The 26,366-nt window shown below is 35.6% G+C and overlaps 1 protein-coding gene across 1 annotated transcript in view; it reads left to right on the forward strand.

The window, feature by feature from the left end:
• Positions 1-8,731: 8,731 nt before the first annotated feature.
• The window catches only part of GPR174 (G protein-coupled receptor 174), an 81,822-nt gene continuing 64,187 nt past the window's right edge, over positions 8,732-26,366 (forward strand). Inside the window, exon 1 of the mRNA XM_019648167.1 lies at positions 8,732-8,781. The gene's annotated coding sequence lies outside the window, so the exon portion shown is untranslated. The remainder of the gene's footprint in view (positions 8,782-26,366) is intronic.

Here is a 26,366-nt window from a genome sequence, read left to right on the forward strand (position 1 = left end):
TTGCTCATTGGATCCTCTGCTTCATCTAATCTACTATTGATTCCCTGTAATATATTCTTCATTTCCATTATTGTATCCTTTATTTCTGAATGGATCTTTTTTATGGCTTTCATCTCTCTTTTGAAGTTCTCCCCGAGACCATTGAGCACTCTTATAACCAGTGTTTGGAACTCTGCATCTGATAGGTTGCTTATCTCCATTTCGCTTATTTCTTTTTCTGGAGCTTTTTTCTGTTCTTTCATTTAAGGCATGTTTCTTTGTCTCCCCATTTTGGCTGCCTCCCTGTGTTTGTTTCTATGTATTATTTAGGGCTTCTATGTCTTCCAGTCTTAGTAGAGTGGTCTTATGTTGTAGGTGTGCTGTGGGGTTCAGTGGCACATTCTTTCTGGTCACCTGAGCCATGCCCTCCAGGTGTGTCTCTTGTGTAGGTTGTGTGTGTGCTCCTATTGTAATTGAGCCTTGGTCGATAATTGCACAACAGTGAGAGAACCCTTGGGCTCACTGGCATTGACTACAGTGGAATAGTTGCTGTGCAGGGGCTGACCCTATGGAGCAGGATCTGCCTCAGCAGGACTCTGGTGTCTGCCCCTTGGGTGTGTTGTACTTGGAGACAGCTGGGTGATGCTCCAGTTCATTTTGAAGCTGGCCACTGGGGCGCCGCCCCCAGGACCACCTTGAAGGGGGTCCGCTGTAGATCTACTTCAGCTACAGCTCATGTCTCACCTAGCAGGAGCCAGTAAGAAATCCTCAGATGTCTGCCACTTGTGCTGTCCTTGGAAGCACTTTGAGAGGCCAAGTTGCTAACTAAGGCTGGCTGCCACTACAGGGCATGCTCAAGCCAGATGCTGCTTGTCTGGGTTCCACAAACCTTTGAGAGACCCTAGTAAAGTCTGTAGCTTGAGCCAAGGCAGGCAGTCTGCACAAAAAAGCTACTGAAAGCAGCCTTGATGTGCCTGAAAGTTGGGCAGGGCCTGGTCTCAAATTGCCAGGGCATGGTGAACAAACTGTGGAGACTCAGATATGATGGCTGCCTGCATCTGCACCCAGGGAAGGGGGAGGGCTCTGTAAAAAAAAACAATGGCCTCTGCCAGCTCCTCCGTCTAGGAGACAGCCACCTCTCCAGCCCCCATCCCAAGTCAGACAACTCAGTTCCCCACCATATGCCCCTGACACCTTTCCAGTTGCTGCCCCAGCACTGGAGCTCAGAGCCAGTGATTCCATTAGTGGGTAAGTCTATGCATGGTCCCTTTAAGAGGAGCACCTGTGAGTGCAGCTGCCTCAGTCTCACTCAGTCATGATCTCCACTGGTTTTCACAATCATAAATTATGGGGACTTCTCTCCCCAGCACCGGAACCCTGGGCTGGGTTGGAGCTGGGTTCTCTTGCTCCTCTAGGGGATGTGTGGTGGAGCCCCACAGCAAAAATAGACCTCCCGGACTTTAATGGTCACTCACAGGTGTGGGACCAGCCCGTTCCATGTTTCTGCCCCTCCGACCAACCTGGAGGTGGCTTCTTCTCTACATCTTTAGTTAAAAGGCTTCAGTTCAGCTAGATTTTAGGTGGTTCTCAATAATGGCTGTCTTGCAAATTAGTTGTAATTTTGATATGGATGTGAGAGAAGGTAAACACAGAATTTGCCTACTGTGTAATCTTGGTTGTCTCTAGGACATATTTTTCTTTGACAGCACTCCCTTCTGTTCTTGCAATTCTGCACAGCTAAAGTGTGTCCCCCTCCTGGAGGGACTTCCATTCTTACATAAATTAATATTTTCTGAGTTGTAGGGATGGAGTCCTTTGAGAAATTAATTACAAAGGAGGGTAGACTTGAGGGGGCTTTGGAACTGCATGTCTCATGTCTGTAATGTTATGTTATTAATTTAATTTTGCTGATTACTTAGCATGGTGGCAGGTACTCTGCTAGGTATTTAAAAATTTTTAATCTCATTTTATCCACACAACAGGTTTTAAAATAAGGAATTGGGGACCAGAGAATGTAAGTGACTTTCCCAATGAAAACCAGAAAATAGTTGTTAAAACTGTATTACGAAATTAAGTTTTCTGACCTCAAAGCCTGTGTGTTTGGGTATAAAAAATATTCTAGTAAAGGGACTTCTCAGTGGCCCTGATGTGAGCAGACAATGAAATCACCATTTGAATATGTATATGGTGCATTGCTGTCTTCAAATAAGGAATGAATATAAATACTTCTTGTACATGGGAGGAAAAAAGGGGTGAGTATTGACTCTGCTCTGTCTTTGACTGAAAAATTTAGTGGAAATGATGACTTTTTAATATCAGCATGTCTGACAAATTAATTCCTTGGGAAATACTAATTATAGCACTTCTCTTACATTCTATAACCAGCTGTCATGTAAAGTGCACACAGCAAGTCTCTCTGCATTTGCCAGGACAGTTCATTTGTTGACTACTACTGAAGGAGACTATGTGCTCATAGTGTTTGAATTACAGTATGAATTCAACAGTGCCAAGGAGCACAAGTTTTATAGTGTTATTTTGTTTTTAATTCCCCTATCACAATGTTTGCTTTGATGTAACATCTCCCAAAATGGAAAAATATCTTGTGGTTGGGGTGATTAATTGTATGTCAGCTTTAAAATCACCTATAAATGTCATCTAAAGATCCATTTTTTTTTCTCAGCTCTGTTAGTCAAAATGGTTATTAGCTCTGGCTGTACCTTTAGAATTATTTGGTGAATTGTTCAGTTTTATTTTTCTTTTAATTGAGGCTTGTCATCCCAGACCAGGTGTTATGATTTAAGCATCCTTGGGTAGAGCCCAATAATATGTTTTTTAATTGATACAAAAATTATTACATGATGCAAAATAAACCATTCTAATATGTATAATTCAAAGGCATTTAGTATATTCACAATGTTGTGCAACCATTACCTCTATCTGGTTCCAAAATATTTTTTTTTATCCAAAAGCAAAACCCATATTTATTAAGCAGTCACTCTCCCTTCCTCCTACTCCGCAGCCCTGGCAGCCACTTAATCTATTTTCTGTCACTATGGACTTACCTAATCTCAATATGTCACATAAATGAAATAATACAATATATGACATTTTGTGTCTGGCTGTATCATTTGCCTTGTCTCCTATATTTGTCTACGTTGTAGTATTTCATTCTTTTTTATGGTCAAATAATATTCCATTGTATGGCAATGCCACAACTTGTTTATTTATCAGTAAATGACATTTTGGTTGTTTCCATTTTAGGGCTATTGTGAATATGCTTCTGTGAACACTCATGTATAAGTTTTTGTTTGAACACCAATTTTCCATTTTGGGGGTATATAATAAGAGTGGAATTTCTGGGTCATATGAAATTCTATGTTAAACTTTTTGAGGAAAAGCCAAACTATTTTCTACTCTAGCTGAATCATTTTACATCCTCACCAGCAATCTATATAGGTTTCAATTTCTCCACATCCTCCTCAACACTTGTTATGTATTTCTTTTAGTATAGTCTTCTTAGTGGGTATGAAGTAGCTTCTTATTGTGGTTTTGGTTTTCATTTCTCTGATGGCTAATGATGTTGAGCATTATTTCATGTGTTTATTGGCCATTTACATATTGTCTTTGGAGAAATGTTTATTCAGATCCTTTGGCCATTTTTAATTGGTTTATTTGTGCCTTTATTACTGAGTTGTACAAGTTCTTATACGTTCTAAAAGCAAGTTCCTTAACAGAAAATACTTGTGAATACCATATTTATCCCATTCTGTTTTTCACTCTCTTTATAGTGTCCTTTGATGCACAAGAAATATTAATTTTGATGCAGTTCAATTTATCTATGTTTCTTTTGTTTCATGGGCTTTTGGTGTCATATATAAGAATCTGTTGTTAAATCCAATGTTATGAAAGTTTATGTTTTCTTTTAAGAGTTTTAGCTCTTATATTTAATTATTTGATCCATTTAAGTTAATTTTTGTATATGACATAAAGTAGAATTTTTACTTCATACTTCTGAGTGTGGATAGCACATTTCCCAGAACCATTTGTTGAAAAAACTATTTTTCCCCTATTGAATGGCTTTGGCACCCTTGTTCAAAAATAAATTGACCATAGACACAGAGTTTTATTTCTGAACTCTCAACTCCATGCCATTGATCTTCGTGTATATCCTTATGCCAATACCACACTGTTTTGATGACTGTAGCTTTGTCATAAGATTGAAAATTGAAAAGTGTGATTCTTCCAAATTTGTTCTTTTTTCCCAAGATTGTTTTGACTATTCAGTGTCCCTTGCAAGGCCATTTAAATTTTAAGGTCACATTTTCCATTTTTACTGTAAAAGTTCAGGGGGACTTTGATAGAAATTACATTGAATGTGTACATTACTTTGGGACATATGGCCATATTAACAATATTATGCCTTTAAATCCATAAATGCAGGATGCCTTTCCATTTCTTTGTCTTTTCCAAAATTTCTTTCAGCAATGTTTTGTGGTGCTTAATGTACAAATCTTGGGCTTCCTTGATTAAATATACTCCTAAATATTTTATTATGTTAATGCTCATAAATTAAACTGTTTTCTTCATTCCATTTTCAATTTTTTCATTGCTATTGTGTAGAAATGTAATTCAGTTTTTTATGTTGATCTTGTATCCTGCAAATTTGGTCAACTTATTCAGTTTTTTGTGAATTATTAAAGATTTTCTCTATATAAAAACGTCATCTAAGAATAGAGATAATTTTATTTCTTCCTTTCCAATTTGCATGTCATTTTTTTTCCATTCCCTAATTTTTCTGACTAGACCTTCAAATACAATGTTGAATAGAAGTAGTAAAAGTAGGCATCCTTGGCCTCATTTCTGATCTTGGAGGGAAAGCTTTATTCTTTTGCCATTAGATTATAAGGCTAACTGTGGGGGTTTTTTCATACATGCCCTTTTTCATGTTTAGGTAGTTCCCTTTCAATACTCATTTGTTGATTGTTTTTATCACGAAAACATGTTGGATTTTGTCAGTTGCTTTCTCTGCATCAATTGTTATCATTTATTTTAATTTTTCTTCATTTTATTAATGTGGTTTATTACATTCACTGATTTTCTTATTTTGAACAAACCTTGCATTCTTGGGAAAAATCTCACCGATCATTGTGTATAATCCTCTTCATATGCTGGTGGATTTAGTTTGTTAGAATTTTGTTGAAGATTTTTGCATTTATATTCACAAGGCTTATTGGTCTAAAGCTGTCTTTTCTTGTCATTTCTTTATTTGGTTTTTGTATTAATTATGTTGATACATAATGGCCTCAGACAATGAGTTAAGAAGTAGGCTTTCCACTTCTATTTTTTGGAATAAGTTGAAAATTATACCTGTTAAGTCTTTTTAAATGTTTGGTAGAAGGGCTGTCAGTTAGCTCAGTTGGTTAAAGCACAGTGCTTGTAACACCAAGGTTACAAGTTCGATCCCACATGGGTCACTGAGCTGCACCCTCCACAACTAAATTGAGACAACTACTTGACTTGGAGCTGATGGATCCTGGAAAAATACACTGTTGCCCAATTTTTAAAAAAAAGTAATGTTTGGTAGAATTCACCTGTGAAGCCATGTGGTCTTGTGATTTTTTGTTGTTGTTTTCTTTTGGGTTTTTTTGTGGGACACTTTGATTACTGATTTTATCTCTTTGCTGCTTTTTAGATCTGTTCATCTTTCTTCTTTAGTCAGTTTTGATAGTTTTTGTGTTTCTAGGGAATTTTTTGTTTCAACTCTGTTGTCTTATTGGCATGGAATTGTTCATAATATTCTCTTATAATGCTTTTTATTTCCATAAGTTCTGAATTAATGTCTTCACTTTATTTATTATTTTAATAATTTGAGTCTTCTCTTTTTGCCCTTTGTCAATCTAGCTAAAATTCTGTATTTATATTTAAATTAATTACCTTTTGCATTTCTTTTATTCAATCAATAAATTATTATTTATATTTAAGGTAATTCTGAATAAGTCAGAATGATTACTTTCATTTTGCTATTTTGTTTTCAATATGTCCTATCTCTTTTTTCTCCACAATTCCTTTATTACTGTCTCCTTTGTGATTTTTTTTCCCAGTCTGCTATTTTGGCTGCCTTCTAAATTTTTTCTGCATTTCTTGTTTTTTCCTTACTTAATATCATCCAGAGGTTCTTCAACTTTAAATGATGATGTATAACAAAACCAATTTTACCATAGGCTAATTCATACAAACAAAAGTTAAATTCCTATGGCATTTCATCGAAGTTATAATGAAACAATGTTGTAATGAAATGACATTGAGCAAAATAATGTTATTTGAGGACCTGCTGTAGTTACTCTGGGGATGACAATTAACATCTTAACTTTATAACTTCGAAGTTTGAATGAATATCAACTTAGTTTCAATAGGATACAATAAGTCTGCTACTTTATATCTCCTCACTCCTTATGTTTTTGTTATAGATTAAATCTTTATACATTCTGTGCCCATTAGCATAAATGTATAATTGTTGTTTTATGCATTTGTGTCTCAAATCATATAGAAAAAAAATGAGAAGAGTTTCAAGCCAATAATGCAATAATACTGGCTTTTATATTTGCCTATGTAGTTACCTTTAGCATTGTTCTTTATTCCTTGGTATGACTTAAAATTACTGTATAGTGTCCTTTCATTTCAGCCTTAAGGACTCCCTTTAGAATTTTTTTAGGACAGGTGTACTGGTGACAAATTATCTCAATTTTTGTTTATCTGAGAACATCTTCATTAATTTCTTCTTCATTAATTAAACTTTATTGGGCAACAATGTGTTTTCCCAGGACCCATCTGCTCCAAGTCAAGTTGTTGTCCTTCAATCTTAGTTGTGGAGGGCGCAGCTGAGTTCCAAGTCCAGTTGCTGTTTTCAATCTAGTTGTGGGGGGCGCAGACCACCATCCCATGTGGGAGTCGAACCAGCAACCTTGTTGTTGACAGCATGTGCTCTAACCAACTGAGCTATCCGGCTGTCCATCGGCAGCTTGGCGGGAAGTCAGCTCAAGGTGCCGTGTTCAATTTAGTTGTGGGGGCACAGCACACCATCCCATGTGGGAATCGAACAACCTTCTTGTTAAGAGCACGTGCTCTAACCAGCTGAGCCACCCGGCTGTCCCTCTTCTTAATTTTTGAAGGATAGTTTTGCCTGATGTAAAATTTTTTGGTTGGCATTATTTTTTCTTTCAACAGGTAAGATATGTCATCCCATTATCTTCTGCTTTCCTTATTTTCTGAGGAGAAATTGACTGTTAATGTTATTGAGAATTTCTTTTAAATGATATATCATATCAATCTTTCTGCTTCCGGGATTCTCTGTGTCTTTGTCTTTCAATGGTTTGACTATAATTATGTCTCAGTGTGGATCTCTTTATGTTTATCCATCTTGGAATTTTGTTTGAGCTTCTAAGATATGTCGATTCATAGGTCATTAAATTTGGGAAGCTTTTTTCATTTTTTGGCCATTATTTCTTCAAATTATCTTCCTGCCTCTTTCTCTCTCTCCTCTCCTTCTGGGACTCCAATTATGTATATGCTGGTACAGGTGATCATATCCTACAGGTCTCTTAGTCCCTTTTCATTGTTTTTCATTATTTTCTCTTTCTGTTCCTTCAGACTGAGTAATCTAAATTGACCTGTCTTCAAGGTCACTGATTGCTTCATCTGTCTACTCAAATCTGTTGAATATTTCCAGTGATTTTTTTAGCAGTCATTTTTTTCAGCTTGAAAAATTCTACTTAATTCCTGTTTATAATTTATATCTCTTTATTGATATTCCCTATTCGGGGAGACATTTTTTCTTCTGGTTCTTTAGTTGCTTGCCCATGGTGTCCTTTAGCTGTTTGAGCATGTTTACGGTGGTTGATAATAGTCTTTATCTATTAAGTCCAATGCCTGTGCTTTCACAAAGACGATTTCTGTTCATTTCTCTCTCTTTTAAAATTTTCTATGAATGAGACTGATTTAGTATGCTTTGTTATTTTTTTCTTGAAAGCTGAACATTTTTAGTACTATGTATAATGTGCAACTTTTGGGAATCAGCTTCTGGAAATAAGGTTTTCCCTTTTCTTCAGGATTTTTTTGTTGTTGTTGCTTGTACGTTGTTGTTTTTGTTTGTTTAGTGTATTTTATCAATCATTTTTGTATTGTTTGTTTATGTTGTTTTTCAGTGTGGCTACTAAAGTTTGTGCTCCATTAGCTTAGTGTGAAGTACTGCTTTTACAGAGGCTCCTTAAACATCTACTAAGTAGCTGGGCATGCTTTAAGCATTAAGATCAACCTAAAATGAAAGCTTCAGGTCTTCTCAAGTCTTTTCTGAGTGTGCATCTTGCTGAGTTCTATCTGTTGCTTTTTATACTCCATTATATACACAGCTGCTTTTGAATGTCTTTATTTCCCAAACAATTTCATTGCAGCTTCTCCTTGAGTCCTTAGATGGTCCATCATGTTTCCACTCATAACCTATTGTTGCAGCAATCTGAAGTATATGTAAAATAGCCTTAACTGCAGCTTTTCTGAGCAGTGTCCTCTGCTTTCTACCACTTTCCTCATGTGTGATCTGAGCTTTTCTGCTTATGCTTGCCTGAGATTCGAGTTAGGAAAAAGAGATGCTAGCCCTTCAGGCAGCCTCTCGACTGGTTAAAATGTGCAAATAAGGTCTACTCTGCTCTATCTGGTTCCAGGAAGTAAATTAAGAACTGGGCTGCCTCCTCTTCCAGACCAAAGTCACACCATGCCATGTATAGGATAAACTGAGGTAATAGAACATGGGTAAGTAAAAACACCATGACATTTCTTACAGTTTTAAATTTACCTTTTTATTAACTGGGCATTCGCTTGATTGCTATAGATCTTTGCCTGTTTTTCTGAGCTCCTATAAAGTTATTTTAGCCTGTCTCTGGTTGTTTTTTGAAGTTTCCATGCAAATATATGTATAGTTAATATGGAAATTAGAATACACTGTACTTAGTAGCTTAAAATCTGTTTCCCTTAATATATAAGGGCTATCCTTCAAAGTTATTCACTGAATCCAGGTATTCTGACAAAAATCCCAATACATTTCAGCTACTAGTACAAGGCAGATCTTACAGAAGGTCATTGTCCTTATAATAATATTTCTTAAAGTTTGTTTCACAGAAAGCTAGTATGCTACAGGATATTCCACAGCTTTCCTGAAAAGGGGGTCTCTCGTCAAATATATTTAGGAAACACTTGAGGGCATTAGATATTTTCTTCTTGGCCTCAATCTCTACCATTTGCCTCACCTTCTTTTTTTGCACTGTGTCTGAAAGATAACTCCCAGGGATTTTATTACCTGGGGTTTCTTGTCCTCTGGCTAATTAAAGATATCTATAAGATATCAGAGTGTTAGTGGAGAGAATCTAAGATTTCATCCAGGAAATCACATTTGAGCAGAGTATTGAAGGATGTTTAGGAATTTCCCTCTCAGAGAGGAAGGAAACACTGACCTCTTTAGTCCTATGGGTAAAAATGGCTTGTTGATGGTCTTTGCATGCCTCAACATTCCTTGTTAGTTTCATTAACCCTGCAAAGGACTCTGTCAGGCATTAAATGATTAAAATGTCTGTATGCAAACCACTTGGGAACTCTATTCCCTCTAAAATCCTGAGTTAAACAAAAGTTAGTTGGATTCTTTACTGCAGAAGTTTTCAGAGGCTTTAATATGCTAATTGTGTTGTTAATCTCCCAATGGAGGCTATTATCTGTCAGCATTTCCAAAAAGTATTTGTCTACAGGGCTCTTTTAGAAAAATAATAAGAGTAACTTGTTTATTCATGTATTTCTGTTGACTAGCTTTCAGATTAATATTCAGAGTGTGGACGGAAAAGGGGCCACAGGTTAAACCTGACAAGCTCAGGAGATTGAAAAGAACCACATAAGATGGTGTGAGCATAAAAACTTGCATACCCAAGTGGGCCATGGTGGGAAGTCACATCTTTAGCTTTCTTCATAAAGTTAGTCTGTGCCTTTTCAGTGAGCCTCTCTGTTTTTCTGCACCTAAGACAACATCTTTAATCCTTTTTCCAGACCAGAGCTGAAAACTGCAAAATTCCTCATTATTATGCTTATCTACTGATTACCATCTCTATGTGCTGTAAAAAGCTAACTGTTAGCCATCCTGCACCCACCTGTGTAAAAGAAGTCCCTGTCTCTCCAATTTAGTTTTATCCAATCCCAGAGATTTCCCCACTTTGCTTTGCTTTCTCCCACCCCCTTAATCTATCACCAGTAGATTTCATGTAACCTTCCTCCTTTGATTTTATTTATAAAATAAGCTGCAAACTGCCATTCTGTGGAGGATTTTCTCAATCAGTTGAGATTTTGCTTCCCAGCAATTGTCGACAGTTTGGCTCATATACACTCTTATAAGTTTTCTCTTAGGCTGGATATTTTTTGTCAACAAGAGAAACTAGCTTTTGAAAATGCTGCTTAATAATAATATCAAAACTACCATTTGTAGCCGCTGGTTGGCTCAGGTGGTTAGAGTGCAGGCTCATAACACCAAGGTTGCCAGTTCGATTCCCACATGGGCCAAGGAGCTGTGCCCTCCACAACCAGATTGAAGACATCTGTTTGACTTGGAGCTGATAAGTTTTGGAAAAACAGTGTTCCTCAATAAAAAAATTTTAAAAAGACAAACAAACAAACAAAACTACCATTTATCAAGTGTTATACTTAAGACACTGTATTAATCATTTTTCATCACTTACCTCACAAAATCCACTTGAAAACTTGATAATATGGATTTCATTATTATAATATTATTTCAAATTTTTAAATGAGGAAAGCAAATATTAAAAAGTTAAAGGCCACACAGCTTAGAAATGGTGAAAATAAGAATTAATTCCAAGTCTTCTTGATTTTAAAGTCCCTGTACTCGGGCCAGCCGAGTGGCGCGTTGGTTAAAAGTTGGCTTGGGACTCCAGCTGTGAGCAGCAGGGCCCCAGTTTGGATCCCACATTAGGGCCAGTGATGCTGCACCCTCTACAACTAAGATGGTGAACAACAGCTCAACCTGGAACTGGTCATCCATGAGTCGCCGGCAATGGTGTAGGCTGCAATGAAACTGCAGTGGACTGCCATAAGCTACCATGAGTGGCTGGCAGCCAGCATGTGCTGCCAAGAACCACCATGACTGACTGTCCAGTGGCTAGTGACCGATCTGCCTCACGTGGGAAGAGCACAAAGATAATAGTAACATGGGCCAGTGAAGCGACATCTTCTGCAACTAGACTGAAGAACAAAAGGACAGCAACTTGTCTGTTTCCCTTCCCTGATTCCCTAACACTGTACCCCTCCCCCAATTCCCCAATAAAATCTTTAAAAAATATATAGTCCCTGTACTCAAACCTCCAAGGCTCTGCTTCAAGTGATACTGTGGTTATGACTAAATTGGTCTGAAGGTAGGTACCCAACATAGATGAGGGCCTGAAAATGGAGATTTCCAATTACAAAATGGACAATTCAGTCAATGTGATCCAACTGTCTAGCTGAATAGATTGCCACATGCTGCTTAATAAATAATTTCCAGTGACTGTTGATGCCCTAAGTGAAGATTTTTGTAACCCAAGAGAATTAACATAGCTCTCTAGGCTCCAAACTTACTACCTGGGAATGTAATGTTCCATTCAGTATTTTTAAAAGTCCTATTAATTTGAAGATCAGGTTTTCTTAGCTACTGAGATCTTGAGAACAGGGACGACATCTTATTCTTTAATCTTATTCTTTAACTTGTATTCCCAATGTATAGCATACCTATCATATGGTAAACAATAAATGTTACCTATTGTGATTTCTGCTATACTATGTTGTCTCTACAAAGTTCAGTGATGGAGCAAATTTCAATGACAGCCTAATCTTATTTTTAGTATCATATCCTCCATTCCCATTTTCTTATCATCCCCTTTTTATTTTTTAGCCTCACTTAACTTTAGAAATTTAGAGATAATACCATCTTGTTGGAAAGTCTTAATTGTTTTGGTCATGGTTCAGCTCATAACAGAAAAACAGTAGAAATACCATTCTAACATATCACAAACTATGAGTTGAACAGATGGATTTTAGGTACAAATTAGCATGTTCTAAATGGATATGTGTGTGTGTGTGTGGTGTGGTGTGGTGTGTGTGTGTGTGTGTGTGTGTGTGTGTGTGTGTAGTGTGGCATGGTGTATATATGTGGTGTGTATATGTGCTTGAGTTTGTCATTCTTTCCCAGAATAACCAAATGTATAGCTAACTGAAAATAGGTCCTAGGGAGGTAAATGAGCAATGTTATCAAGCAACTTTAATTTTCAATGGGCAACTTTTTAATGGGCAACTTTATTCTTACCCAGACATCTTGGGTCTTTTTATTTTGTTGCATAGGTCTATGCACATAAAAAGAAGTTTGGCTACATTAAAAAATAAGTGATAATTAATTTTGATCAAAAAATCTATATTTCTTTTGTCTACATAACTCTGTATTAATCTGATATTCACAGAAATTGAAAAAAAATCAATCCTATTGATTCTTTTGAGCTGAAGTTCTTGTTTCTATATATGATGAAGTATTTTAGTGTGTGTTTACCACATTACTCACTTTTTTTTTTTTTGCCACACCTGGTTATAATGAGTTATAGTTTAGTTCATTTTTCTCTAATTTGACTTGTGCCTTGTTATTTCTTAAATAAATTTAATTTTTAAAACTTTATATTAGTGTCATAAATGGAAAATCAGTATCATTTATCAAAAATAGAAGGGGCAATAAAAATAAATGTAGTAAGGGCCGGCCGAGTGGCTCAGTTGGTTAAGAGTTCACGCAAGAGTGCGAGCTCTGAGCAACAGCGGTTCGATGCCCGGCCCGAGCTGAGTTGCCACTGAGCTGCCAACAGGTGGTAGGATGGCTCAGCTAAAATAAAATAAAATAAAATAAGTAAATAAATGTAGCAAAATCAAAACATTGAGATTAAAATTTCAGACACTGTGCTTGCTCAAGTCTTTGAACATGTGGTCCGCTGTATGACAAAAAGGGAAATTATCAACTGTTATATAGACACTAAAGACTAAAAGCAGATACTTCATATTTGATATAATAAGAATAATTGAAAGAAATTTGAAGAACTTTTTTCCTAACTCTGTGACTCTAAATACTTAATACTGAGCTTATGTCACACCTCATAATTTCACATTTTAGTAAACACTCATAATTTCTTCTCTAACTTATGTCTAGCTGCAGAGTAGCAAGCCCATGTCTTATAGAACAGTGTCAACAGAGAGAATCTGTAGAAAATTGCTTTTCTTCCCTAGGACCCAAGCATACTACAGTTGGGGTAAGGAGTACTCTATTCCACTGCTACATAGAAATCACAGACAGGGTTACACAAGCCCCTTCTTGCTTAGAGTTTCAGTATTAGACTCAGTGTGGCTTAAAGCAGTAAGTACTATTAAAAATAACTAATGGAACATAATGGAAATAAGCACTATTGATAATAGCAGTTTGCAAGGTGAGTTATTCTTATTAAATCAAAGGCTGTGTGGCCCATTTCTTTGTTGGGAATTTTGTCCGCAAACCCCCCCAATTTATAAAAGTGTTTATCTCTGTATAGACATAACCAAGAGTCCTCCAAAGATTTGTTTTAACTCTTTCATCTTCAATATTTAAAAAGCATCAAGATCTAAATGCTTCATAATCAATGCATCACTGTATATGTTCTTGATGTATAACAATAACAAAAATAACTTAATTCATCAATTGCCTGGTATATATCAGAGAATTTTCATACCTTATTTCATTTACTGCATATAACAACCTATCTGAAAGGTTGAAAAATAGTTGAACAGGCAATGATATTTTAACTCTGTAATTCAATGTTATAATATTGGGTTGTCAGAAAAGTCATGATGTATTTTTTCTATGTTTTTCATTGCAAAAATGCAAGATGACTTTTCCGACAACCCAATAACAATAAGGTGGTTGGTATTATTACTCCACTTTTACTAATGGGAATAGTGAGGCTCCATGTCTATGCTCTTAGCACTGTCAAATATTTGTTTCCTGAATTTTGGAACCAGACACACCTGGATCCATATTTTAGCTTTACTGTTTTCTCCTGGGATGTCTTGGGAAATGAAGTTCTTCAAATTTACATTTTTTCATTTGTAAAATGTAAAAAAAGATTGTTATGGGTTGAATTGAAATTGAGTATCTGTAAAATAGTTAAGATGGCAATACATGTTAGCGGCTTTCTTCTTTGTCACTGTTATTCCTAGGTGACTCTTTGGTGCAGTTAAAGTAGCTAAAATTCCTTTCACATGATTTTTGAGAAGTGTCTTGGACTGAGTTAGAATATCTGGATGCGTATAGAACTTAAAGCTCGAGCCCTGCATCTGAGCACTTCATATACTGTCTGTAAAATGTTTCAGGTTATAAGTTATGCCTCACCAAATAGCCTGCAAGCTCCTAGAGAGCAAGAATCTTGTCTTGTGCTTCTTTGAATTCTACCTGGAGCTCAATGCAGGGTTGGAAACATAGCATAATGGTGAAGAGCAAAGGAGATATAAAGGATGCTGCTACTATCTCTATTTGATGAAGGACATTTGGATGTGTGTGTGTGTGTTCGTGTGTGTGTGTGTGTGTGTGCGTGTGTGTGTGTGTGTGTTCACACCTAGATTCGTGGTCTCGTGAAGCCCGAGAATGGAGACACAGACCAGAGAGGTAAAGTTTGCAACAGATGACAGTTTATTAGAGCAGAAAATAACAGTTGTCTAAATGAGAGGGTGTCCTGACTGGGCTGTCCACCGCTTAGGGCAAAAGCTTTGGTTTTTATACCTTTTGTATGTCTGTGGAAGGGGCTGCCTGGTGCCTCTTGGCACTATTATCAGATTTACATTTTTGCTTAACCCGGAGGAGTAGTTTCCTGGAAACGGTCTAATTTCCTTAGAGCTTAATCAGCTTAATCAATGTCTTTGTTTTGAGAGGAGCAGGTTAGCTGGAGCCTGGTTTTGAAGAAAGGACTCCTGACAGTCTTATCTTATGTTAAATAACCTCTTTGAAGATATGCATTCTACCTGGGAATCCCTGACTTGGAAAAATTGGCCTTTCTCCTCCCCTACCTGAATTTGTCACTCTGGCGAGTCCTGACTTAAACCAATCTGTCAGCTAATAAAATTACTTCCCTGGCTTTGTTATGGTTTCCACCCTGATTCCCTCTACTGTGGCAATTTCCCTGACTACCTGTAATTTTTCCTATCACATTGACTGTATGATCTTAAGCAAGCCACTTAACATTTCTAAGTCTGTTTCCTCATTTTTAAAATGGTGACCATAGCATAATATCTACCTCATTAGATCAAATGACATAATGCACATAATGTATCTAGCGCAGTGACCAATATATTGTGTTTAAAAATGGAGTTATCATTAGTATTAAGTTTAGTTATCAATAAAGACATGATTGATTAATCTAATTCAAACATTCTAAAATATTACTAATAACCCTATGAATGTTTCAAGGCAAAGATTCTTTATTTATCTGTATTTTTGGCATCATTATCAGTGTGACTATTAATAATTATTGCCATTACAGCATTGTTAAGGTGACAGCCTATCCCTGAAATATTTTATTTTGCATTATTTCAAATATCTTGGCTTCAGGATGACATGTATTCTGCATTTCTTATAATTAAGTCAGTGAAAATATATGGAAGAAGTTCTGAATCAATTATCTTGCTTGTTTCAGGTTATGGACTCATCACTTGGCTGAGCAATGCCCTTTGGTTGCTATTCATAAACCACTAGCAAAAACAGGATATAACATCATTTCCTTGGGTTTAAAACAAAAATCCCCTACAAGAGTAACTAGTACAATCAAAGTGAATATGTGAGATCAGACACTTAAAACTCATTAATATTTAGCTGTTTATGAAGAAAAGTACAGGTTTGGGGATATACTGGGTAATAAATTTACCAGAGGTATGATATTATATCATGAAGAGATTATCCAGATCACTCAAGCCTGTTTTACTGGGCCGAACTGTCCTATTCGAAGTAAGACTTTGATACCACTTTTGAGAGAGTGGGTAAAGTGAACAGGGAAGGCAAAACAAACCCCCTCTCTACATGGTAAAGGTTAAAACATATAGATTGGCATGCAGGTCACTGGGATAAATGTGTGCTATGGTATTTGGGGCCTGTAACTCCCTTACCCCAAACGAGTCTCCTTGCTTTCTACTCATTTCTAAGACCACATTGCTTTGTTAGGTCATTTAATTAATGAATAGGCTGTAAATGAGTTTATTAGGGAATTGTGTGTTCTCCAGTAGCTTAATTACCATCTAATTAGGAAGGGGAATATACCCAGGAAAAACCTGTGAAAACTACAAACTTTGCAAATGAGGATAAGATAATTCTAAAATTTAGGAGATTGAAAATTGTTTTGACCCAGTATAAATGAGAAAGAGCTTTTGAAGGATAATGGACAGTTATAATTTGAATGATGAGAAAATCTTTTCCTATTTCACAAACTATTTAGGTATTCACATTAGGATTAGTTGATAAATGTGTTATGCATACACTAGGTGTGTTTTTTTCCCCATGTATCATCACTTACCTTGTACCCACTCCATAATCTAAACATATAAGCCTAATAGACAAATGAAAAATGTTACCTTCTAAGCCAAAAAATTTTGTGAACTAAAATCAACTTTTGTTGAAATACAACTCCAAACACATACAAAACTGAACAAAGAAACCTTGACCACTTTCTCCAAAGCAATGAGTTTAATTTATTATGCTTTAATCCTTGATATGGAACCCCTTGAAAACGTTCTCTATAGCACTCATCACCACCTGCATTAATATCAGTCTCTTCCTCAAGCACAGCTGAGCCCTCTACCAAACAATCTTCAACCTTGGCAGACAGCTTAAATGCAGAAACAATTGCCTCTTTAATATTAAAATTAGCAATAGATTGAGCACTCAGACCTGATTGCAATTTGAGAAGCTGCAATGCTTCAAACTCTGTTTCTCAGAAGTTCAAACTTGCAATTAGAGAACTCTAAGCAATTAACCAACTGAGCTCTCTCAGAGAAAATACGAGAGTTCAGGCCAAATTATGAAATCCATTAAGTGCCTTAAATATCATTTTTAAAACCTTGAAATTTAAAGGTTTCAAATGCAGTAACTCAAAGGGAAACTTTATGTGTGGGTAATAAAGAGAAACAAAGTAAATTCCATGATAATGGCCTTTCTGTAAATTTCTGAAAACTGAGTTTAAGAAATCCAAGAAAAAATGTCCTAATGGTTACAGTCACTCTGACAAGAATTCCATTTTCCTCAATGAGCTATCATGAGACAGGACGAAAAATTTAGAAAAATAAAGCCAGGCTCTTTTCACTAAGTTCTAAATCCCTTTCAAAAAAATTTTAAAAATAGAAAAATAAACCATCCAGAAAACAAGCATTTACATTAACTCTACGTTCACCTTGGTGCAAAAACCCTGACATTTGAGGCATGTTACCTTCCACGTCACTACAAGTCTAATCTCAGAAAGCTACACATATATCTTTGCCCTGGTTAGTGTTCTACGAAACCATGCAAAAAAATGGTTTCTTTTTTCACCAATTTTCAGATTTTTAATGATTCTTTTCTCTTCCCATATATCTACTCTTGCTGTCCTATTCTGACTTCAGCTCCACACTTTTCCCTAAGATGTTGATGACCAACAACAGCTTGTCCATCAAAGAGGACTATTATTTTAATACACGAAATCATTATTTTCTATTTGCCATCTATTATGTGTAAGTTTTCTTGCTTTATTTGAACTGGGATGAGGGCTTTAAACAAGAGCACAGGTGTATGTGTGTGTGTGTGTGTGTGTGTACATGTAGACAAACATGGGCACACACATATAGAAAGTCTTACTTGTGGATATCTCAAGTATTTAATGCAAATTGAAGAGATCCTCATTGTAGTTCCTTTTTGGTGAATTTGGCCACACACCTTGGTAGACCTAAAAGAGATCTACATTGGAAAGATTGAAAATCCAATATTTGTGTTTCTAAGAATTAAGGTTTTTATCTTATCATTCACATTGAGGATGTGTTGAGATTGCCAAGTAAGCTTTTTTTTTTGTACTGATAAATGAGCTGGCTTCTCCAGCTAAACGGATTCCTCTCTCCATCATCATAATTAGTAATGATTTGAGGTGACCAGAGTTATTTGTGCTATCTTACATGCACAATATGGGTTGACAATTCCTTTAAAATACTTTTATCAATAATAGCAACAATTCATGTTATAACCACTGACAAACATGTTGAAAGCATTTACTACATGCAGGGTACAGTACTTAATACATTTAAATTTGCATTCACATCATTAACTAAGGTGAGCACCCACAGCTATGGAGTGAGAGTGCAGCAGGTATTATATCCAATTGACAGATGATAAAAAAATGTCCAGAAAATCTCATTTATTTTTTGAATCCCATAAATTAAATGTGTCATACCTGAGACATTTGCACATAGCTCAACAATTTAGCCCTTTACATACTATCTTAAGTATGACTTGTATTAGAATTAAATGTATGTATTGTCTGTAGTTTCTGCAGTTACTCAATAGGCAAGACCCCAAACCCACATATTTTACTTTAAAGGAATGCTTACTGTACCGTTGAAGAAAGGAGGTGTTGAGCTAGTGGTAATATGAGGTTTCCATCCTCCCAAAAGTGTAAATTATGAAGTGGAAAGGAAGAGTCTATGATGACTTGGAAGAGTGGAAAAAGAGAGCAGCTCACAGCTGTGGGAGAAATTCAGGGTTATGCATCAAGATTGGAATTTCGCAGCTCTGGGGCCAAATTTGCAGAGACAGTGGCCCAAGCTGGCTAATTGGAGTGAAGAATGGGGAATGTATGCCTTGGGTTCTATGTGTTGCTGGGAAAATCTGCCCCAGGTGGGAAGCCCTTCCAAACTCTTCCCACCCAGAGAACACAGATGGAAAAAAACCTCAAATATTTAGATTCCAGAAATTTGTGGAGTTGAGAGTGGCCTCAGAACTCATCTAATCTAGATACCTTCTTATTATAGAGGAAGAAACAGGTCTAGGTGGATGGAGGTAAGAGTAATGAGGTTACACAGAGTTAGAAGAGAGCTGCGGAAAGAGCCCAGCTCAGCACTCCAACTATAGCCTTTTAGCAAGAAAACAGCAGTCTGAGCAGAGGCATTTTACAGTTAAAGAAAGACTCCACAGGAAAAGACTACAGTCTGATTTCATCTTTACAGATTATCTAAAAAATGTGCTTCCTTACTCTCCAGTTGCTTTAAAAGTGAATGACATAGGTGTGCTTATTTGCAGAAGGGATTTGGTCATGAACAAAATGTAAATGCCTAGGAATAAAACAAGGGAGCTTTTCATAATAGGGGAAACAGCAGGTCTCAGCTGTGGGATAGCAGAAGATTAACAAATCATGCTTGGAATTTCACAGCTTTGGGGCCAAACTTGCAAGAGCTGTATCCCATCCTGGGAATAGTGAGCAGAGCATGGGAAACATGTACCCCCTGTGTGCCTGGAGCTCCAAGGAGAAGAGGACTAGGAGTTTTGAGGAGACAGGGCATCCAAAAAGGTAATAAACATCTGCCTCTGCAGTGTTTGATATTTTACCAGTCTCAGATAATTAAAATGTGTATTTTCTTGTAAATTGACTTAAAGCAGGAAACATCATGTTGAACATATGAAAGTTAGCAAGGAAGAGTGATTCAAACTGCATCAAGGAAACTGAATGCAGGTACTTCTCAACATCCTTTTAGCACGTCAGTGAGTCTTCTATTTCATTACTCCACTCACACTCTGTGTCCTCATTTTGTCTTTTCACTAGTCAAATTTTCCTTCCTCAGCTCTCCATCCAGGCCTACCCTTCTCTAAAATCCCCAGAATTCCTAGGTATTTCTCAGGTCATAGCTACCTGCTCTTAAATTGGAATTTTCCCATTCTTTCAGAGCAGTTGATTATACTAATTTATAATAAAATTTAGATTACTGGCCAAACCAACTATACCCCCAGAGCCCTCTAGAAACTGGCTTGCATCTTAAAAGAGGATTATTGACTCAAAGCAATGCTTATTTTAGTGAAGAGTTGGCAAATTTTTTTCTGTAAAGGGACAGAGAGTAAATACTTCAGGCTTTGCAGTCCATATCATCTCTGGACTGCAAAGAGCTACAACTACTCAACACTACCTTTGAGTTCAAACGCAGGCTTACACATACACACATTAATGAATGAGCTCGCACATGAATGAGGATAGCTGTATTTCAATAAAACTTTATTTATAAAAACAGTCTGGTAGTGCAAGAAAAATGAACAGTCTCAGCAAAGAGTGGGGCATGATGATGCAGACTAACATATGCATAACGGGAATACCAGAAAGAGAGGAAAGGAATAAAGAGACACAAAAAATATTTAAAGAAGTGATGGCTTACAGACTTTACCAATTTGGTGAAAACATTAATCTTCACATCCAAAACATTTTAAAAGCCCTCAAAATCAGATTAACACAGCGAAGTCCACAGCCAGACACATAGTCAAAATGTTGAAAACCAAAGATAAAGAGAAAATCGTGAAAGCAGCAAGTGAAAAACAATCATTTACAGGGAGCCACAATTTATATATATATATATATATATATATATATATATATATATATATATATATATATATATAAATCAACCAAGAATTCTGTATCCAGATGGAATATCTTTCAAAAATAAAGGCAAAATCATTCTCAGATAAACTAAAACAGAGATTTTATTGCTGGCAGACATTCCTTGTAAGAAATACTAATGAAGTTCTTCAGGCTGAAAGCAAGCGATACTACACTGTAATTCAAATCCACAAGAAAAGAAAACAAATAATTCAAGTAAAGATAATTATTCAAGTAATAAAAGACAACATACATAATTACATATATCTTTACCTTTCTTCTCTAAAATAATTTGAAAACAAGTTTATAAAATGATTTGCTTATAATTGTATTATGGGATTACAGTGTATATGTATTTAACATATTGACAATAACATTATTAGAGTAAGAAAATAACACTAGGTGGTAACGTGCATCCACAGGGAGAAATGATGAGAATAAGAGATGACAAAAAAAGAAAATTAATATGTCTTTAAAAAAACTCTATAAATATATTGTGCTCTCTTTTCTTCTCCTGGCTTCTTTAGAAAAAATAAGAGTATTGTTGATACATATATACTATTATTTCTTCTAAAAAATGAATGGAGCCATATAGGCATAAAGTTATTACTGTAATTAAATCAGTATAAATCTGAACCAGATTCTGATAAGTTAAAGTACATATTTTAGGCCTGAGAACTACCACTAAGAAAACTAAAATACAGAAAAAAACTTTAATAAAAATGTACAAAACATAGCAGTAAAAGAAGGAAGAAAGGAATGCACAGTATAGAAGAAATGTAGAAAACAAAAGAAAATGCAGACAGATATCTAAATATGTCAATAATAATATTAAATTTAAGTTGATGAAATGATCTAATCAGAAGGAAATGATGAGCAAATGGAGTTAAATAGAAAGAATATTCAACTATACCCTGTCTATAGGACACATTTTGGATTCAAAGCTATAAGTAGATTAAAAGTAAAAGGATAGGAAAGAATATACGAAGCAAATAGTAACCAAAGGAGAGCTGAAGTGGCTACACTAAGATCAGACAAAATAAATTTTACTACAAACACTGTTACTAGAGATAAAGAAACTTATATTGACAAAAGTGTCATTTATGAGTAAAATATAACAACTATAAATATGGTTGTATTTAACAAGGGAGCTCCAAAATACATGGAGCACAAACTGATAGAATTGAAGGGAGAATTAGACACTTAAACAATAATTGTTGGAGGCTTTAATAACTCACTTTTAAATGAATTATTTTAAAGCAGAAGATTAACAAGTAAATGTAAGATGCTAACACTAAATAGATATGTATATAAAACTCTGACAAGCAACAGCAGAACACATATTATTTTCAGGTAGTCATGAAATATTCTCCAGGATAAACTCATGCTTGGCCACAAAACAAGCATTAACAAATTTGAAAGGACTGACAATATACAAAGTATGTGCTTGAACTACAATAAAATTATATTAGAAATAAACAACAGAGGAAATTTTATAAATAACAAATATGTATAAATTAAGCAATAGACCCATACATAATCAATGGGTCAAGGAAAAAATGTGAAGGAAATTACAGAATATTTTGAGTTGAATTAAAAGACATCTACAACATACCAAAGCTTATGGGATGGAGCTAAAGCAGTGCTTAAAGGAAAAGAAAAATTATCCATAAGCAACTATAATAAAAAGGAAAGTTCTCAAATCAATAACCTAACCTTCCACCTTAAGACACTAGATAAGGAGAGCAAAGTAAAGTCAAAGCAAGCTGAAGGGGGAAAATAATAAGGATTAGAGTGGAAATTAATGAAGAAAAATAGAAAAATAATAGAGAACATTTACGAAATCAAAAGTTGTTTCTTTGAAAAGATTGACAAAAATGACAAACTTTTAGCTAGACTAGTTCAGAAAAAAAACCTCACATTGCTAAATTAGGAATAAATAGGGGTCATTGCTACTCATTTACACAAATAAAAAAGATTATAAAGTAATACTGTGATATTCCTATATGCCAACAAATTACAGATGTCAAAAATTAGATAAATTAGATGAAATGGAAAAATTTGTAGAAAGGCACAAAATACTGTACTGATTTTGGAAGAAATAGAAAATCTAGACAGACCCATATAACAAACAGAGATTCAATTAATAATAATAATAATAATAATAATAATAATAATAATAATAATAAAAACTCCCCCCAAAAACAAACAAACAAACAAAACTCAGGACCAAATATCTTCCTTGGTGAATTCTATTAAACATTTAAAGAAGAGTTAATACTAAGCCTTCTCAAACTCTCCCAAAAGAAGAGAATAAAACACTTCTTAACTCATTCAATGAGTCCACTAGTACCTTACAAGCAAAGCCAAATAAAGACATCTCAGGAAATTAAAATAGCAGGTCAATATCCTTTATGAATATAGATGCAAAAATATTCAAGAAAACACTAAACTTAATATAGGAAAATATAAACTATGTTGTATATCATTAACAAGTACATTAACAAGTAGAAATTACCCCAGGAACACAAAGTTGTTTGAATATCCAAAAGTCAATGTTATACATTGTATTAATATTCATTAAAAGGGAAATACATTATTATTTCAATAAACATAGAAGAATCATTTGATGAAAGCCAACACCCTACAATAATAAAAATGTTCAACAAAGTAATAAGAGAAGGGAATTTTATTAATCTGTTAAAACACACCCATCAAAACCCCAAAACTAACATGATATTTATGGTGAAAGTGTGAAAATATGTGTTTCTGCCCTTGTGTTGGGAACAAGACATGGGTGTCCATTCTCACCACTTCTATTTAACATTGTAGTAGCCAGGGTGAACACATAAGAAAAAGAAATAAAACACATCTAAATTAAAAAGGAGGAAGTAAACTACCTATATCTAGAGATGACATAATCTTGTCAGAAAACCATAAGAAATCTATTAAAAAGTTATGAGTACTAACCTTAGAAATAATTGTTCCAATAGAACTAAGAAGCAAGTTCATCAAGGTTATATAGCATATAAGATCAAGATACAAAAATCAATTCAATTTCTATGCCCTAGGATGAAGAACATGAAAATGAAATTAATACAATTTAATTTATAATACTTTATAATACTATAAAATTGAATAAATAAATCTAATGAAGAATTGTAAAACTTGTACATTGAAAATTTCTATATATCATTGAAAGAAATTAAAGATGAGCTAAATAATGGAAAGATATCCATGATCTTGAAAATGTAGAACATATTTGGAGAAGTCACAATTCATAATTTCAAAATTTAATACAAAGCAACACTAAGCAAAATAGTGTGGTACTGGCATAAATATAGACTTAGTATTAGTATTTTTAATTGGGGAATTCGGGGAGAGGAACAGCGTTGGGGAATCGGGGAAGGGGAACAGACAAGTTGCTGTCCTTTTATTCCTCAGTCTAGTTGTGGAGGACGCTGCTTCACTGGCCCACGTTGGTATTATGATCATTGTGCTTTCCCCGCTGAGGCAATAGGTCCCCGGCCATTGGACCGCAGCTCACAGCAGCTCACGACAGTTCTTGCCGGTTGCTGGCCACAGGCCGCTGGCCGCTCACGCTGGCTGCCAGCCACTCACGGTAGCTCACAGTAGCCCACTGCATCCCAACTGCAGCCTACACTGTCGCTGGCCACTCACAGCAGCCCAGCTCCAGGTTGAACTGTTGTTCACCATCTTAGCTGTAAAGGGCGCAGCATCACTGGCCCATGTAGGAACCGAACCGGCGGCCCTGCTGCTCAGAACTCGTGCTCCCAAGACAACTCTTAACCACTGAGCCACTCGGCCCACCCCTGAGATAGATTTATTGATAAGTGAAATAGATTTGAGAGTTCAAATATAAACCCATATATTTATGATCAAAACCTAGAAAAAAATTAGCTTTTTTAAACAAATGAGGTTGGGAGAACTCGATATCCACAGGCAAAAGAATGAAAGTGGACTCTTATCTCACACCATATACACAAATTTATTCAAAATAGACCAAATACCTAAATGTAAGAGCTAACATTATGAAATTTTAGCATAAAACAAAGCAATAAATCTTCATGACTTTAAATTAGGCAATGTTTTTTTTATTACAATAAATGTAATTAAAGAAGATAGACAAGTTGGTTTCTATGAATATTAACAGCTTTTGTTTTTTAAGGGACATCATCAGGAAAGTGAAAAGACAATCCAAACACTGAGGGGACACATTTGCAAATTATATATTTGATAAATATCTTGTATCCCAAGTATATAAAGAGCTCTTTTTTATATATTATTTTATATTAGTTTCAGGGGTACAGCATAGTGGTTAGACATTTGTATAATTAAAAATGGGTAGAGGACCTGAATACACATTTCTCTGAAGAGAACATACAGATGGCCAATAGATATATGAAAAGATGCTCAACATCACTAATCAAAGAGATGCAAATTAAAACCACAATAAGATATCACCTCAAACCTGTCAGCATGGCTATCATCAATAAATCAAAAACAAGTGTTGGCAAGGATGTGTAGAAAACGGAAGCCTTATACACTGTTGGTGGGACTGCAAATTGGTGCAGTCACTATGGAAAATAATTTGTAGTTTCCTCAAAAAATTAAAAAATTAAAAATAGAACTACCTTATGACTCAGTCATCCCACTTCTGAGTATTTATTCAAAAAACTCCAAAACACTAATTCAAAAAGATATATGCTCTGCAGCACTATTTACATTAGCCGAGATATGGAAGCAACCTAAGTGTCCATCAATAGACAATTGGGTAAAGAAGAGGTGGTACATAAATGCAATGGAATATTATGCAGCTATGAAAATGATACCTTACTGTTTGTGACAACATGGGTGGATCTAGTGTGTATTATGCTGAGTGAAATATGTCAGACAGAGAAAGACAAATACCATATGATCTCACTTATATGTGGAATCTAAAGAACAGAATAAATGAACAAACAAAACAGAAATAGGCCCATAGATGCAGAGAACAAACTGATGGTTGCTAGATGGGAGTGGGGTTGGGGAATGGGTGAGAAAGGTGAAAGGATTAGGAAGTACAAATTGGTAGTCACAAAATAGTCATGGGGATGTGAAATACAGTATGGGGAGTATAGTCAATAATATAAAAACTATGTATAGTGTCAGATGGGTACTGGAATTATTGGGAGATCACTTCATAAATTATATAAATGCCCAGCCTCTACCTTTTTAAGTCAGAGCTGGAATGTAGGGCAGGAAAATCAACGTACTGTGGCCTCCAGCTGGACCCACCTTCTTGGTATCCCAAGACTAAGGGTCTTTGTCCAGAGCTCAGCACAGATAAAGAATGTTGTCTATGAACTATTCATACTTCACTTTGGCTGAAACATGTATCCTCACCACCTTCACCTTTAATCCATCTATTATTCTTCATTTCCCCTCAACTATCAGTCTGTTTGTATTTCCTCTGTACCTAGCCCCCAACTATGTATTACCATTTCATTTATTCTGTTGTTAATTTATATTTGCCTCATTGTGCTGTTTACCTCGCTGTCCTGAACTGGCAGGGTCCCACCCCTTAGTTCTTTTCAACTTCTGGTATAGTAAATTATCTATGGGAACATGCAGAAGGAAGCACAGACAATTCCTAAAAAC

This window comes from Hipposideros armiger, unplaced genomic scaffold (assembly GCF_001890085.2).
Source record: "Hipposideros armiger isolate ML-2016 unplaced genomic scaffold, ASM189008v1 scaffold_121, whole genome shotgun sequence".
In the NCBI taxonomy this organism is placed as follows: Eukaryota; Metazoa; Chordata; class Mammalia; order Chiroptera; family Hipposideridae; genus Hipposideros; species Hipposideros armiger.